Source organism: Rhipicephalus microplus, chromosome 6, assembly GCF_043290135.1.
Source record: "Rhipicephalus microplus isolate Deutch F79 chromosome 6, USDA_Rmic, whole genome shotgun sequence".
Lineage (NCBI taxonomy): Eukaryota > Metazoa > Arthropoda > Arachnida > Ixodida > Ixodidae > Rhipicephalus > Rhipicephalus microplus.
Genome location: NC_134705.1, coordinates 147284714 through 147300616, shown reverse-complemented (window position 1 = coordinate 147300616; position 15903 = coordinate 147284714). Strand labels below are relative to the sequence as shown.

Sequence of the window (15903 nt, the reverse complement as noted above, 5' to 3'; positions counted from 1 at the left end):
CCGCAACATATATTCATTTTTTAACCATAGCGCTGAAACAATATGGCTGACCAGTGAAACGCAACCACACTCACGAGCATGTTGGCATGTGAAGTGGCCGGTGATCGAATATGCGACGAAACCGCTCTCTACACAGTGTGGCAGTTTGGGCTAGTTGAAATGACAAGACGATATTGGATTGGATTGGAAAAACTATTTGTGCCAGCAGTAGGGCCACTCGCCCGTCCCGACGGGGGCCTACGTCGTCCTCGGTGTTGCCGTTACTCGGCGCGGGTCTCCACTCGCCGTTGCCTTTCTCGAGCGGCCCGAGGACTTGCTGGACGGCCCAGAGCTGTTCTTCCTGGTCGTAGCTCTTCTCGGCCACCTAGAGCCGCGACGGGATTGTTCTTGGTCTTGCATCCTCTGGGTGTTTGATGCAGTCCCACAAGATGTGCGTGCGGTCTGCCGTCTCCCTGCGGCAGACCTTGCACTTGTCGGTCGGGTATGTCTCAGGGTACATGCGGTGCATGAGTGCCGGGCTCGGTAGTGATACGGTCTGGAGCTGTCTCAGTAGTACTGCCTCCGCTCGACCTTGCCGCGGGTGCGGGAATAGGAAATTCCTGCGAGCCATGCGGTAGGCTTTCGTGAGGTCGTTGCAGTCCGTCATGCGGTCCTTGGCTTCGAACAACGTTGGACGGTCTGTCGCCGGAGCGCGGTTGGTTAGCGCTCGCGCCGCGGCGTGTGCAGACTCGTTGTGCTTGTCATTGCGTTCAGAAGCGTCGCCCGCGTGCGCCGGGAACCACGTATTTCTTATTTTTCTGTCTTGAAGTTTGGCCGCACGAAATGTACACTCGGCCTCCCTACAGATTTGGCCTTTGGCGAAGTTTTGCACCGCCTGTCTAGAGTCACTCAGCACCGTGTGGCAGGCTGTGTAGGCGATGGCCACCTCCTCCGCTTGTTACGCTCTGGAATTTTTTACGCTCGCTGCCATCCTGTCCTTGTTGAGCTGGTCGACGCCTCGATGAAGACCGCTGCGAGTGCGTTCTGTTGGTATTGCGCCGCATCCACGTATAACTCACGTGCACCTCGTTGGCGTGCAGGTCGATGATAGCCCTGGCACTCGCCACCCTTCTTCCCTTTTTGTACTCGGGATTCATGTTCTTCGGAATGGGGTCGGTTCTAATCTGGCGTCGGACCTCTTCGAGGACGGGGAGCTTCATCTCTGCTTCACTCAGGCATCCTATTCCCAGATCTTTCAGTATCTTCCCACCGGCTTTGGTCGTGGACAGCCGCTCCAGTTGAGCGGTTCGTTGCGCTTCGGCTATTTCCTCGAGCATGCTGTGTATCGCGAGTTGTAAGAGGCGAATCGTGCTCGTGGACACGAACAGACCCAGCACCGTCTTGTACACTCTTCTGATGATGGCTTTGATTTTGTTGCGTTTGTGTTGCAGCCATCTGTGCTAGGCTGCAACATACGTGACGTGACTGATGATGAAGAATTGTATGAGCCTGATCAGGCTCTCCTTTCTCACGCCTGCCCTCCGGGACGCGACTCGTTTGAGGAGTCACGTCGCCTTGGCCGCCTTAGCCGTGAGACGGGCGATGGTGTCGCTATTTATTCTGTGTTTCTCGGTGACCATGCCAAGAATCCTGATTTTACCAACTTCGGGGATCACACGTTAGCAGATTCGGTAACGATTCGGATTTTTTCGTATTCGTGTTGCCTGGTCTTGCCTCTGCCGTTGTTGGCCAGTGGAAGTACTAGCAGGTTCGATTTGCTCGGCGCACATCTTAGTCCGGTGACTTCCAGCTGGTCTTCTATCGCGTCTACGGAGGCTTGCAGCGCGCCCTCGATGTGGGCGTCGTTGCGATCAGTTACCCACAGCGTGATATCATCCGCGTATATAGCGTGCCTGACGTGTTCGATATCCGCGAGCTTCTCTGTCACTCCGATCATGACCAGATTGAACAATATCGGCGAGATGACCGACCCCTGCCATGTGCCAGTGCTCCCAAGCTTCTTCTCTTGCGTCTGTAGGTCGCCTGCTCGCAGTTCGGCGGTCCTGTCTGTGGAAGTCCTTAATATAGTTGTAAGATCTTTCCCCCGTGTTGAGTTTGGAGAGTTGAGACAGGATCGCCGAGTGATTCACCTTGTTGGAGGCGCTCTGCAGGTCGAGCCACAGGATTTCCTAGCGTTCGCGGAGCCCGCCTGGGCCTAGTAGTCGTTCGCAGGCTGTGGTAAAGGAAGTCCCGGAATTTGACACAAAAAGCGTAACTCTGCGCTCAGCTTGTACGAGTCGATGCCTCTCGCACTCACGCACGCATTGGTGAAGGGAAAACTTTGGTTCGAGGTCATTAGCACTACGTAACTGATCAGCAATGACTGAGCCCATGCGAACAGGTCTGCTCGTCTCGGTGATCGCAGCACCCTCCACATGACGATAGTTATAGCACGAGAACGGAACGACCACAAAGTCTTTCTTGTTCCTTCGTCATCGTTCCGTTCTCGCGCTATAGCTATCGTCACGCTTCTGCGGTCGCTTTGGCAGTACGCCACATGCTGCATCACGTGCGAGTGGGCGGCCGGCTCTGCGCGATTGCGGCATCGTCTTCGCGAAGAGCACACCCTCTCAGTAATGTTTCCCTTTGCCCGAGGCGAGCCAAACAATGACGCCGTCCGCCAGCGCTGCCGCAGCGGCAGTCAGCGATAGACAGGTCACCTGATAGCATCCCCGCGCGTGGCGCGGAGACCACTTCGCAGAGTAGGCGAAGGACAGATGAATGACTCAGCGCATAGAGTTTTCTATTACATGAAGGCGGGAGCTGTAGGTGCAACAACAAAGGCGACAATAGATCGGCCCACCACGACGTTGACGCTAACACGAGATGCAAAAAAAAAAGGGGGGGGGGGGATATCGATCCACGAAGTGAATGCTGACGAAGGGGCAGAAGAGTGTGCATCGGATTACCAATCGCGGCCTTCTATTTTTGTTCCGGTTAAAAGCCTTTATTTTTTTGTTTTTAGCTTTTTGCTCTGTAGTATGCTTTATTTGACGAGTGGTCAAATGTCGCTGCTTTTAGGGTGTTTCCAACTTTCGTTATTATTTTTTTAGCCAATCTCCCCACCGTACCTGGTCGAGCAGCGTCCACTCATCGCTCGAGCCCGGCGGGCTGTCCAAGCCAGAGGGTTCCTGCAATAACGGACCCTCCTACCTTCACTCACAAGCTTCATTCAATGATTGTTTTCCTCTCTCTCTCCCTCTCTCTCTAGCCATATGCGCGCTAAGTCCACTCTGTAGACGGTTTTGCGCACATTTGTTTTCGCACCTGCACTTTGACTGTTCACGGCAACCGCACGGATGGAAGTCTGACGGACATCGCACAGTCATAAGAAGCTTCGCTCCTAAAGATAATTCCGCGATAATAATAACGTCACGGATCTCCGAAATTTGCGAGATTACCGCTTGGTCAAAAGTGGGCCGATCGCGGAAGCAAAGCGAAACCATATCAACTGAAGAAAGCGTGCAATGACTCCGATCTCGGAGGCGCTAGAAAATAACGTTATGTGGGTGGCGGGCACGGAAAAACATCGACTGAGAAGGAAGGCTAGATGGATTTCACCTAGCTTGGAGGCATTTTAGTTCAACGCGTAACGAACCAGAGAGGTTCCTAAAATTAACTAGGCGGGACCCAGGCACCGCGATCGCTCAGCGACCTAGGGAATTCTGAGTAGTAGACGGATTTGCGTGGTCTTCATACTTGCGGGCCTCGAATCGCACTTGCGGCTTCGTTTATTGCTGCGTTTCGGTTTTGTTTCAAAGAACGAACGAACCCTTTCGAATTTCGTGAACTGATTTGAAATCGCAAGCTTAAAGATTAAGGTGGTGAAGCGTATCTGATAAACTATTTCTAATTGTTTCTTCACAAAGCAGCTTCAAGCCACGCGAACGCAAACGGAGCCAGAAGTACGAAGAATAGACAAATGCGTGTACCACAAATCATTTCCATGCTCAGTGAGACGCCGTGCGTAGCAGCTCCCCTAGGCACTAGCGTCAGAGTTCCCTCTATTGTATTCATAGGAAAACTATGTAAGGAACCCTGCGATTTTTTTTTTTTACAGTAAGTAACTGTGACGCTGCGATCGCTCAGACATTGCGGGAGTAATGGTAGACATGGATCCGCGGTTATAGACTACATGCTTGTGGTTTGGAACGTGCACTTGTGGCTTTGTTTTAGATGCGAAGCAGCTCTTTAACAGCCTGTGTAACGCTGTCCCTCCATCTGCACCGCGCTGCCCTGGCCAAAGGTGTTGAGGCGGTGTCAAGTAGATCACGCCTTCCCTCGCAGCATGCACGCGCGTTGGCGTCACTCTCTTCCTAGCCTGTCGCCGCTCGCCGCGTGTCATCTCTCTCGCTTCACCCTCTCCGCCACTCGCAACCAGAGGCGCTGCTCGCAACGTTCGAGCGTAAATCGGGACGGTTTGTTCTTTTATTCGAAACAAAGCCGAAACAAAGCAAAAAACAAAACCACAACTACATTCGAATCACGCAAGCACGAAGACTAGACAAATCCCTGTACTACCCATCATTCCCATGGTCGCTGAACAATCACAGCGCCAGAGTTCCCTCTCGTTAATTTTAGGATTCTGTACGGTCAAGAGCGCCATGACGTCATTACCCAGCGTTTTTTTTTTTGCGCAACTGAACGCACTCCGCCGAAGTGCACATGTACACCACGAGAACTGCGCCCCAGATTTCCATTTAGCGTATACTGTTTTGAAACTCTATACGACTCGACTGTATTGTCCGTAACCGGACCCGTACAGCTCGCATCAGCACACGCGACCAGACTGAATATATATATATATATATATATATATATATATATATATATATATATATATATATATATATATATTTGCCCTGACAGTCGCAAGGAGATAAGGGACGACGACGTCAGATGAGCCCGCACCAAGCGAGCTTTTTCCATTCCGAAAGCAGGAGGACGCGCTCGGACTCAGTGTGCAATTGCGGGCCGGCCTTGTTTACCCGACGTATTCGGAACGCGTATCGCAATAGCACGGTATACGGGGTACAGCCTTTGGAAAAAAACAAAACAAAAAACACTTCGGTATTTCGCCAGGAAAGCAAACAGGGCATCTGCGCAGGCACGCGTGCCAGACCAATCGATCCTTGCACACACCATCAAAATGCGCCGGAAACCACCGAGCTATATATACGCCCAACCATAGACACGCAAAGTAATGCCAACCATAATACACCGTCAAACGCGCTGTGTCATGCGAGGTTGAGACTGAACCTAACGAAGAATCATGAAGACCACTACTAATAAGGCACGCGTATTAAAGAGATGCTTAACAAGGCACGCGCATCAAAAGAAATGCAAAGCGAAACAATGACTTAGTTTAGATTGATAAACTGCAGTCTGACAAGTGTAATGTCGTAAGGTTCACCATTATAATTTTATTGGTAGAGGAGAAAATCACAGTTGAAGTTTCATATCTAAATATCCGATACAAAATCTCCACACGTGACGTCACAAATTTCAAGATGTATTTTTTCCCGTATGCGGCTGTTCACGTTGACAACGGGTGAACGTACATATACGGAACCACGCTTGTGTATAGAGCACCCAGACGGCCGCTTCAGCTGCCGCTTTCTGCATTTTTTGTTGGAACTATTAAAGAGTGAAATGGATTGTCTGCCATGCAAGTGTGCTGTAAGAATGAAGAATTGTTTATGTCGTTTCTGTGACCCCCCAGCTGTAATGCCTTTGGGCAAGGCGGGGTAACCTTTGAATAAAGAAAGAAAAATATGCAAAGACCGACGCCGTAATGCTACCTAAGAACATATAGCACACGATATAGTTCTTTGGGCTGTAATTTCAAGCATGAACGGGTGTTTGTTGGCTAACGCGAAGTGGCAGTTGCAGAAAACAACACCGTACACGGAGACACGCTCCACCGCGCTATAAGCAAGTGCGAATCCGTCAGTACACGTCTGTACTATTGTAATTTAGATGGAGCCGAAATAGTACATGCCCGTGTATACTGTTCAATGCCAGTGCATGTTAAAGAACACGGGGCAGTCGAAATTTCCGGTGCCCTTCAGAGAGTGCTAAGTGACAGACAGGGAGGTCAACCTGAACTGTTGCATAAGGTTCGCTACCCAGCACTAAAGGGAGGGAACAGAGGTGAAGGAAAGCAGAGAGTCATCACTCATCAGAATAATGCGCAACTCACGTGTACTGCTTAGTTTCTTCGTTGAGCTTTCAGGGCGCGTCTTGCCCTTAGAGGTGATGACTTCTATTACATGAGAGTAACCGTAATGTGTGATGTAACAAGTATGCTGTACAAGCCTCGCACAAAAAGCCAACTGCTGAGGTTACGAGCGCAAAAAAGAACAAGACATCAATATAAGGCACACTATTTGCCTGCAGGACGACTACGGATTCATTTAGACAAGCTGGCATTGTTTTGACAAGCGCCTATACATCTAAGCACAAGGGGAAGTGCTCCTCGCATTTCAACCCCCATCGCGCAATGCGGCCACCGTGGCTGGGAGTCGAACCCGCGCCCTCTAGCTTGGCAGCGTGCACTGTAATCCTTACAACGAAACCACCACGCGCGTGACGTCTTTATATGGCGTGGCTTCCGTGGCTCGAGAAGACACATTCAATCGATCGCCTATAGCAGTCGTTGCCCTTCTCGAAGCATTTCAAAATCGATTTCACATATTTCGCCATGCGGGCGCGTCTCCGCTAACGTTTTATCTGTCAGTACCATGCAGTGCACGTACGATCAAGGAATGGACAGTGACGCCGATATTTCTGTTCACGTATATACGCCAGACTATATGCAAACGGTGCAGTTCTTCGATGCAAGGGCATCGAAGAACTGCACCGTTTTACTGGCGCATTAAACTACTACGTCCGCGTGCGCAAACTGCTCAGCGCTGTTGTACGGCAAGCGCTCGACAGGGAAACGGAACGGAAGAGAAAAGGAAAATAAAAAAACGGTACACCGTTGAAAAACAACCCACGAAGTTAGAGAAGAAGCAACGCACGCGCTATAGAAGCAAGCGTGTCGAAAGATTGTTTCGTTCCGTTGCTTTTTGTCTCTCTCTCTTCCGCTCTTTCAGTATACCCTCCTCCACCAAACATCCTGATATTTTTGTTTGTTTTGTCTTTTAATTCATTTCCTCTTCCGGAAATGCGAGAGACGCACGCAGCGCAGCCTCCTATAACATTGTGGCTATAGGACAAGGTCAAACGCCGAATTTCATCATTTTTATTTCTTTCTTTTCTTTTTCACCTCTATCTGGCGCGCGCCTGTACCAAACTCCCACCTCGCGCTTTTGGAGAAAGCTTGAATCGCTGTACTCACGCAGAGAGGTAGACGAACGGCACGCGGGGTCTTTTTATAGCAAGGTCCTTCGATCCCGCGAACTATCTATCGACCGTAATATACGCACACGCGACGAACGAGCGGGCACGAAAGCGACTTTTTTTTTTTTTTTTTTTGCCTTCCAAGGGTCAGTGAGTACATGGTTTAAAGCAACTAAACTTGTGGTTAAAACGCAACGAGTTTTAATTGTAGCGCAAAGCGACAAACACGACAATTTACTTCCGTTTAATACACCTTCCCACACTTTGAAGGCTTCCGTAGAACCGATTCGCAACATTTAACGATACATGCATCTTAGCATCCCTAAAAATAAGTTACCAACTATAGCCGCATACAACTTATAAGACGTCTGTGGCTTGATACCCCCCCCCCCCCCCGCTGATATGTTGCACAGAATGCGATCAATATTTGTTAAGAGTTTATTGAATGTTGTGAAATATTATTGAAATGTTATTCAATATTTCTAATCGTTCTCTTGCTGCTGTTACATTTGGCCCGACAGTTCGTCTCAGAAGACGCCATTGTGGGCCAGGCAGTTAGCTGTGGCCGGGTTACGAGGAACTCGACCGAAGCTTTGCGAACAACCTTTTTGTTGGGCCGGGTTGACCAGCGTAAGACGGCAGCCCCGTTGCAGTGCCCGTGAAGTCAGCCTCTCGACTCGGCTATTGTCGCCTACGGGAGGTCGTCACAAAAGCGCCGACAGTTCGGAAGCTTGGGAAGGCGTCGCTGTGGCCGTTCTCAGGAAACGAGTACCTGGACAGCCATGTTCGAGAAAGTTCCGGAACAGTGTAGCAGAAGCAGCCATGGACCGCTGCTAACGTTCGTGCCAGCGGCCATCTACACGGAGGAACTCAACTTTCCCTCTCCGGACTCTACCCCCTCGCCCTGCGATGCCTTCAAGGCATGGGCCGGGTGCGTTTTTGAGTGGTGGAATCGTGATAACCACTGGACATTCTCACCCACGTTGTTGTTCTCCTCGAGTGACCCAATGCCTGCACTCTTTCCGGTGGGTAGACCAGTGAGACATCACGTCACCTGATTTGCGGACACAGTGGTCACCACCTTCTTCAGATCTCCGTAAAGGGAGACGATGGGCTATAAAAGCCAAAGCGATTTGTAAATATTCGCTGAATCCGAGCTGAATCTCTGCTGAATCACTGTATACAGTTCGATTTCATTACATCGTGTAGATATACCCTCATTCCCTCTCTACGAACGCGTCCACTCACTGGCGAAGATCGGCTATGCGGGCGAGGGCGGGGAGCCGGCTACCCTAAAGGTACCCGTCGCCGTACCTACCATCGAACCTCGACCCTTGACACAGTACCACCCCGAAGTAAATCACGAACAATGGACCAAGTCAGGGCACACTCTTCTTTTTCCCCCTTCCTGGGCATTTTGTGAAAATGTCCAACTGAAATGAAATGAAAACTATTATTTCATAATGGCTACGACTACATCGTGAAGTTGTGAGCTCGGAAAAGTTCGACCATCTCATGTTGTTTAACGTGCACCTAAGTCAATGTACGCGAGCCTGGGGCATTTTCGCCTCCAGCGTGCGATCAGTTATTTTATGTGTGACAGGCACGTGACTTCAAAATGGTATATGACGCCGGAAAATGAGCCCTCCCGGTCATAATGGTTGCTGGCAGACGAACATTACCAAACAGCTCAAACATATCCACGCTAGTGAACGATCATCTTATATAATGAAAAAATTCAGCCAGGATAGACTGAAAACTTGCCCTAGATTTCGGTAGTGTAAACTTCCTTAGTAACAACGCAACCTTTACTGCAGCCCTATTGAATATGTGGAGTCAAGAGTTTGTACTTTTGTTTAGTCACCATGCGCGTCCAGCCACGGAGTAGGGAACAAAAGAAGACTCGACGTGCAATTTGAGAGCAAAACGCGCACAGTAATCGTCTTCGACTAAACGTGGCATACACGATTACGGTTATCTGTACCTCATAGGACGTACTACAAGTCCCTATTGTGATAACTGTGGCAGCATAGAGACAATAAAGCACATAATATTTAAACACCCCGCGTACCGCGAGGTGCGAAAATTGATCGAACGACACACCGACGTGATTTGCCACGACCAGGTATAACCTTGCGCAACATATTAAGCCACGTGCCTGCAGACCTTCAAAACAGCGTCGGTTTGTGCAGTCATCAGTCACCCGACCAAAATTGGCCTTGCCGGAAGGCTCTAACGATAGTATACTTCACATACGAAAGTCCTAATAGTAAAACAATACTTGGAGTTTTAACGCCCCAAAACCACCACATGATCATGAGAAACGCCGTAGGGGAGGGCTACGGGAATTTCAACCACCTGGGGTTCCTTAACGCGCACCTAAATCTAAGCACACGCCCGGGCCTTAAGCATTTTCGCTTATACATGAAAAATGCTGACGCCGCAGCCGGGATTCGATCCCCCGGACTGTGGGTAAGCAGCCGAGTTGCCCTAGCCACTAGACCACCGTCTCGGGTACATAGGAAAGTCTTAACTTACACGACACCCTAATTGCAAATACTTTTATCCGATTCCCTTACACGTTTCATATTTGTTTACATTCTTTTTTTATTCTTTCCTCCCCTCTAATTACATTAGGAAAATTAGGTGCGGGATCCAATCCCATCACGGGAAAACTTTTCTTGTTTTATTTATATATGCCGAAGACAATAAGGGTCTGACAATCCGCTCGTGGCGCTGAAAACAGCTCAATACTTTGGCCGCAGGGCCGGATACGGGAGTGTCCGCTCTTTACGCAAGTATTTTTCTCTAAATGGTCATACGATGGAGTGTTCTGTAGAAACAGGACAACGTAAATGGAAGATCGCCGGCGGGAGATATGCCTTCGTCGCTGTGCCTTGCGCGTAAGATGTACGCCGACAATAGCGACTCTTTCGTAAAGAATGACATCAGCCAAGCTTATCATCGTCGCGTTTTCGTAGTAAATAGCGCGCAAACAATACGCCCCCTTTTGTTTTCTGGATATCGCCACCATTGCGTTTATTATCCGGTCGCCACAATGTTGACCACACTCAGGGAGTTGCCGGATGCTACAGAGATAACAAGCGAATCATCATCAACAACAACAACAACAAAAAAGAGTTCAAAAGAAGAGAAAATTTAATTAATTTTCTTATTCTTGAAAATATCCAACATTTAAAAAAATATCACTTAAATACAAAAAAAGCATTGAAAGAAACCACTTTATCTTATACAGAGAATATATGCTAAGCTATGAGCCATGCAAGCCATAACATTGTCTGCATGGTAGTCTCGATTCGGTTCAATGTACGACTGCCAGTGTATAATTAACGTCATCCCCAATGTACGCCCGACTTTAACAGTCTACTATACGCAAGTTCATTGACAAACGCGATATTAGTGACCGTAACAATAACTGAAATAACCATATTTGGATTTGGTGGAGAAAGGAGCAAGCCCGAAAAGCGCGACAAAAGACCGGAAAATACTACAAGCGACTAGGCGAAACACGCTCAATCCCGCTTTCTCTAAAAGGCGAACTGGCGTCCCTGCGCAGGCCTCAAACTCCGGAAAAGAAGGAGGGGCAAAACTCATTCGCAATAGTAAATAGCAGTTAAGGTGATTTGGGGGGGTGGGGGGTGGAATGAGTCAGACGCATTAGCTTGATCAGCAATAAAACACACTCGCAGGCATGTACACGATGTGAAACCGTCCAACCATTCTGTATGCGACTCATAAAGGGAAAATAATAATTTCTGGGATTGCACGTACCTGCAGAAACCATGACATATGATTAATTATTGTTCGGGCTTTAAGTCTAAGAGCTACGATATAATTAAGAGAGACGCCGCAGTGCGAGGGGGGGGTCTCAAGCTGGTCTCAAGAATTTTCGCCTCCGTCGAAACTACGGCCGCCACGGCTGGGATTGGGATTCGATCCCAAGACATGCGGGTCAGCAGCGAAGCACCACAAGACCAACGTGGAGAGTACGATATATAAATATCACCAACGCCACAATGTACGGCTCCGAAAATCTTAAGCACCCGAGGTTATTTAGCATGCTCCTTGATCTAAGCACACGTGTATCTAGCATTTCACCCTCATCTTAAAAATGATAACCCGATCCCCTGAGCCTCGTTCTGTACCAGCCCTGTATACCACCGCGGCCACTGCGGAGAGAAAGGGGGTATTCGCAAGTTTCGTAGACTGTTACGCCACCCCGCGGCCGCCAGCGTAATTTTTTCAAGGAGTGGCGGCGGGGCCGCGGCGCTCATAGCATGTGCATGTATACGTTTTGGCTACCGTTGGGCTTTCACTAGCACGTTTCTGTTGTAGTTACCGGGCGCACAAAGGTCACTGCAATCGTTTCACAGCCTCCGTTTGCGAAAATGATGCGCTTTTCAGACACAGCGAAGTAACAACTGACACGCTTATCGCGTTCATCTGTACACATGTGAGTACGTTTTGTGGGTCATTTGTGCATGAGAAACGCGGCGCACGTTTCGATCTGCTTGTCATTCGGCGCGTGACATTTTTTTTTTTTTTGCTATTGCGTTCATTGCTTCACCTTTGCAGCAAAGCTGTGACTTTTTTTTTTTCAAAAACGCGTAAAAAATATCGGCATTGCGATAACTTGGTGAAATCTTACATCGGTAAGTATCCGCTCAAAACCGAGGACGTGAAAGGAAATACAGAACGATACAACACTATTTAGGGTTTTGCGTGACAAACCACGTCATGATCGTGAGGCACGCCTTTAGTGGAGGGCAACGTACATGTACATCACCCGCCACAACAAGTGATGTGTTTGGCATTCAGGACCTCTTCGCCTTCAACGTGGCATCGTATCCGATTTTCTGACGCGTCTATAGGTGGCGCATAGTATGCGACTGCAAAAAAAAAAAAAAGCAGAGCCATCGCGAAGCAAAAAAAAAAAAGACATTGCAGTGCAGGCTACACATGTGCTCAGCGACTCCAACGCTCTCTGTGGACGCCATACTGAACCAACATGTGCGCCCCATATAGGCGACGAAACTTTCGAATATAGCTCCCCACTTTCTGTGCATTCGCACTGTGGCCACTCTACCGCCAGTTCTGATTACTGGAAACACAACAGGAGTTTTATAAAAGTGTGTGGCGAATCACGATTGAGCTAACCACTATGACACATGGAAACCAGCACTACTGCTTTAACTTTTATTATTATTAAACTACTTAGTGTGTAGCAAGGGACGCTTGCAGACACCAGGGGCACGGTTTTGCCGAGAAATGTGCAGTAAATTACGAGGCCATTTATATATATATATATATATATATATATATATATATATATATATATATATATATATATATATATATATATATATATATATATATATAAGGTGCACACCATGCCCTCCGAAACCAGTGCCTCTGACAGGGCCACACTGATGCATGCACTTTCGCCAGCTGGGCTATATAAAGCTATAGCCGGGTATACCAACTTCCCAAGCCTCAGCACGGCCCAGTAGAGCGCAGCTTTGCCGAAGAATTAGGGTCAAGCCTATGTACTCCGTCGGGCGGTGACGCGATAAGAAGGCGACAGGGGAGCCAATTAAAGCCGGCCCAAGGACACGAATGCGCGTGCCTGCGTGCGCACGAGTGTCCGCATGGACAACACCGGCGCCTCAGCTCTGGTCACTCATGCGCGTATCGATAAGACCCTACAGCCTCCCGATCGATATGCGCCCAAATGCGCACTTGAATACGAGACGTCGTATATACTAGATGATGACCGCACGTCCAATGGAATGATTGCAAGATGTCTTCCGTCGTATGTGCAGAACTCCTCTGCGCTTCGTTATTTGAGCGCGTTTCCAGTCCTGAAAAATACATGCACCAAGTGGACACCACATCGCAACTCTTCTGCGAAATGTATTCTAAGATAGTTACTTGTATATGGATTGATGTGAATAATCACATATTTCGAAGATCAAATAATGTTCTATTCAATGCGTTTTCTGGATCAGTCAGTCGCTCTTTTTATAAACAAGTCTTTCTTTTCTTCACCGTCACCGAGTTCGCGAATATTTCAAGACGTCAACGGCCACCCCTACCGAACGAAAATCAACTGGCACTGATTACTGCTGACATGCATTACTGGATATCAGAAGGCGCGTAATACTATAAGCTAACCCGGGAATACTGGGAAACCTCGCGCTCCGCGGCGGCTGCCAGCGTCGTGGACACGAACATTCGAGCCTGGCGGGGTCGCGAGGCGACACACAGAGCCTGGAAAGTCGCGAAATTTCTTTTGTAAAAAATTTTTTTGCCCGATTCGACGATGAATTCGGCGTCTGACCATGGCGATAGACCTTGCAATTCCCATTAAAAAAAAAGTTAGGATGAGAACTGCTGGGTTAGAAAAATTACGGAAGCAATGCTTTATAACTGGATATATACGACGGTCACTTTTGTTCTCTGAAGGACTCGGTGCATGCGATAATTGTCAGTCAGGCTTCAACATTCCAAAAGTAACACATGATTATGAGAGACGCCATACTCTAGGGCTCCAAAAATTTGGACTACCCGAGGTTATTTCACGCGCAGCTAAGTTTAGTTACACGAGGCTTCGAACATTTGTTTGTGCGTGCGACGAATGTGCTCAAGCGTTTGTTGCCGATGCTTCACTTGAGGTTTCGTAATGTTAAAATTATGAATGCTACCTCGCTAACATAGCTTTTTCGCAGTTTTTAAATATGACTTCAATGATCAACAACAATTAAAAAAAGTAAAAAAAAGTATTGGATATTCGACTCCCTTCTGACACCGGTCGGTTCAGTCTCGAAACTCGCCGTTCGTATACAGCACATATTTTGAAATGGAAATCCAGTCACGCATTCCAGCAAACAGGATTTTCATCCCCGTTCTTTTTTTCATGCCTTTTCTTTTGTGCGTATTTTTATCGTTCATCTCCTATTCCATTCGGTTTAAAGCACCGCTGCTTCGTGGGCACGAAGCCTCACATATCGTCGACTTCGGTTCCGCGGACGAATAAAACCGGGCTAAGCAAAGCGTTACGAAACACGTCGTATACGAGAAGCCGCATACCGAAAGGATTCATCGGAGCGTTACGAAATAGATCCTTACAAAACACGGATAAATGTTGGCTTCTTTTTATAAATGGAGTATACATGCATTTCTAGCATGCTGCTGTTCAAGGCGAATAAACCCGCGCATAAATATTAAGCCAGATCACCATTAGTTTAATTTCATTTTACTTTTTCCTGTAATGGAAGCACTATTAAAATTTAGAAACAGCACGTGCTATAGAGACAAAAGAAAAAAAGGTTAACGTTTGAGGGAACGTTTCCTTTTGTTAGGCACTATATTAATGAGAACTAACACACAATAATGCAAAACAAAGTATGGGGTACGTTAGTAGAAAATAATAATGTCAATCTGAAAGACGAACAGCGCACGGAAAAATGACTTGCCCCCGAAAGACACCGAACTTGCGACCTTCGAAGTAGGAAGTGTGTTTAGCAAGTATACCATACTTTACCGAGATCTATACGATCGTCCGTTTCTCCTCTAGACAAGCACGTACACTCCCCATGTATGTCAAAGCACGAAACAATTAGTGCGTAACCAATTGTATTTTGGACAGGTATTACAAAGAATCGTTAAGAGAGTTATTAATGTACGCATGTCGTCACGGTTACCCCTGAAAGCAACCGAAAGAGCGCACTATACGCATCTAGATCGTCCTGCCATAACAGTGTAATCAAAAGCGCGTTGCATGCGTTCATCGTGAAATCGCCACGCATGCAGGCAGATAGATTCAAGCTCCTATGTGACTTTCGTGTTTCGTCCGCGCAGTCATTTCCTTCGTACTCGTCGTCGAACGACCCACGTGCCCATCTTACCACGCATTCGTGCGGCGAGGCTTAATTCACAGATACGAGCGAAGAACGCGAGGCAAACCGTTCCCGCGCGGGATGACGGGCGCGCTGGAGGCCGGCCATCGCGTGCAGCATGCAAAGCAGGCGGGCGCCTCTCGTGCGTCGTCGTCATCGACGCGATAAAGAAAAAAAGGGAAATATATATATATACGGTGGCGAGAGTGAGTGCAGCGCAGCCAGCGGTATAACCCCCGTATTCAGAAACGCTCCTCGACTCGACTCTCACCCTTCACTTGACAGAGTTGAGCACTGCGCCACCACTCGGCTCAAAATGACGCTGCGCTTTACTCAAGAATCTCAGCAGACTTTCGCTGATATGCAGTGTTGCCGTACCTAGAGATGGCGCTCCCGCCGGCTTTCTCAAGTGAAAGCGAAGCGTTGAGGGAAGGGAGGTTCTGGAATACGGAGGTAAGAGTGCTAGCTCAAGGTTGATCGTGCGACCCCGATCACGGCGGCTGCATGCGGCGGTACCCGCCATTCACGTGCCCGCTTCACAAATATATATAATATATGCCGAAGGCGGCCGACTTAATCTGCAAGAGCAGCGGTGTAT

At 48.3% G+C, this 15903-nt stretch overlaps 1 protein-coding gene and 1 pseudogene across 3 annotated transcripts in view; both read right to left on the bottom strand.

Annotated features, from left to right (window-relative positions):
• Positions 1-15903, bottom strand: part of LOC119167258 (acyl-CoA:lysophosphatidylglycerol acyltransferase 1-like) — a 122910-nt gene that overhangs the window by 46681 nt on the left and 60326 nt on the right. The gene's annotated exons all lie outside the window — the stretch shown is intronic.
• On the bottom strand, positions 102-8170 carry LOC119187550 (uncharacterized; annotated as a pseudogene).